The 2366-nt window shown below is 46.1% G+C and overlaps 1 pseudogene; it reads right to left on the reverse strand.

The window, feature by feature from the left end:
- Positions 1–1254: 1254 nt before the first annotated feature.
- On the reverse strand, positions 1255–2047 carry LOC124503929 (40S ribosomal protein S6-like; annotated as a pseudogene).
- Positions 2048–2366: the final 319 nt, after the last annotated feature.

The following is a 2366-nucleotide window of genomic DNA, read 5'->3' on the forward strand; positions in this document are numbered from 1 at the left end:
GACATCAGATCACTGGGAACACCCAGAAAATCAATCTGCAGAAGGATCTCCACAGTTGGAGGGAGACAGCTTGGCAGGACTGGTGTGCATGTATGTGAATTGGGGGAGAGAAAACGGCATAAGCACGGAGGGGAGGGAACCCCTTCTGTGCGGAGACAAAAGAGGGAGAAAGAGAGAGGGCTTCGGTACCGACTTAGCACAAGAGGAAAACCTCTCCAGACCATGCACTGGGGAAAGAGAATTCCAGAGAGTGCCAGTTTCTGTTTTGCAAACAGCCTTAGGAGCTGAAACTCAGAGGTTCCTAAAGTGAGTGACTTTCTCCGGAGTGGAGCCGGGAGCCGTGTGTGCGCACTCCTGGGGCAGAAGGAGCCCATCCCGGGGCGCTGTAGCCATCTCAGGGGTACGCTGGGAGAGAACAGTCCCCTTCCTCGAGTACTTTGGGAAGAGGGTTTATTGCCTCCTCAAGGACGAAAAGCTCTGCAGGTGCCAGCCAAAGGCCTTTTATCAGCAGGGCTGGGTGGCGCTACACCAGAACAGGGTGGGGGGGAAAGGGTCCTTTGACACATCAGGTTTTGAATCCCAGCTGAGCCCCTAGGAGGCACAGGAGACTGTGGAGCAGGGCAAGCTTACTGCCCCTGAGCAGTGTGGTTTGAGACACCCAGTCTGGGGTAGAGAGACTGGGGTGTCACCATTTTTCTCCCCAACACCAACACGGTGGGGCTTCAGGGAGCAGCACAGCAGCCCCCCCGTGGAGGCGGGATCTGCTTACACCAATCCCGGCCGCTCCATGCCTTCTAATTGCTGCTAGCCAGGGAGGTGAGGCGGGGGGGGGGGGGGGGGGGGGGGGGGGGTACTGACACTGACAGAACCACACAGGGCCTCTCTTCCCCGACCAGCACAGCCACCGGCCCCAGGGACCGACAGACAACTGGTGTTTGTTTGTTTGTCTTTTTCTTTTCTTTTTCTTTCTACCTTCTTGTTTTTTATTTTGGAATCAGACTCATAGTTTCTGATTTCTTTACATACATATACACATACATATAATAGATATAAATTATATAAAAATATATATTATATATTTATTTATATACATAATATATATTATTATATATATTATTATATATTATAATATATAATATTATTATATTTGTATTTTTATATATATACATTTTTTACTTCTTTCTTTCTTTCTTTCTTTCTTTCTTTCTTTCTTTCTTTCTTTTTTTCTTTCTTTCTTTTTTTTTATGTCCGATCTTATTTATTTGTTCCTCTTAGAACAATCTCATTTTTGGAATCAGACTTAGAGGTAGAAGCTCTCAGAGGAGACAGCTTCTGTCTCTTGGTAATCTTTCCTGGCATTTTTCTTTGGCCTCCTTCACTCTGTTGGCCACCAGTCTGGCATACTCTACAGCCTCTTGCTTATTTTTTTTTTTTTTTTTTTTTTTTTTTTTTGCTGCACTGCTTCTTCCAGGCAGTACACCAACATTTGTGTTGAAGGACACAGGGAGTAACAAGATGCCGAATCTTGGGTGCTTTGGTCCTAGGTTCTTACCTTCTCTGTTAAGGGGCTTTCTCACAACAGACTTGTGGGTATCATCTTCCTTTGAGAGACTGTAAAGTTTGCAGATTTTGCTAGCTCTTTTGGGCCCCAGGTGATGAGGCACAGCAGTATCAGTGAGTCCAGAAATACCCTTCTTCCCTTTCTTCACGATGATCCGGTTGAGAACACTGAGATTGGCAACCACAATGCAACCCCGAACAGATTTGCACTTTCTTTCTCCAGTCCTCCTTAGTCAGTAGCAGGAATGCCCCTTACTCAGCAGCATGCGGACATGGCCATGGGTCAAGACACCTTCTTCATGGGGAAGCCTTGTGTGTCACTGCCACCACCGATTCAGACCAGGTAACCCTTCCATTCTTCACCTTGTTCATCAGCAGCAACTTCTGTGGCCATATGCTTCTCAAAAATGGTACAAAGTTTCCATTCGTCATCCACTTCAATGAGTTGCTGGCAGCCAGTAGCTGGGAAAGAGATGTTCAGTTTCATCCTGAAGCAGCCTGCCGCCTCTGAGGCGCCACAAAAAACAGGCCCGACTTCCCTACGCCTTTTCTATCTCTTTATCTTTATTTTCCTTTCTCTTTCTCTGGATTTAGCTTTATAGTTTTTGATTCTCTATTTGGTCTTCTTTTCTACCCTTTCATTTTTCTCTTTTTATGGGATCAGTCTTCCCCCACCTTTTCCTTTTTTTCCAGGGTTATTTCAACAAACAAATCACAGCACACCTGGTTGAAGGCCCAAGCATTCCACCACTACAAGCAAGGAAGAGCTTTGTAGAGGACTGACCAGTGGGATAGAGCAACCAAAA

The sequence above is a fragment of the Lynx rufus genome, unplaced genomic scaffold, assembly GCF_022079265.1.
Source record: "Lynx rufus isolate CCGP_SWC_20201006 ecotype Redwood Valley unplaced genomic scaffold, mLynRuf1.p SCAF_8, whole genome shotgun sequence".
NCBI lineage: Eukaryota > Metazoa > Chordata > Mammalia > Carnivora > Felidae > Lynx > Lynx rufus.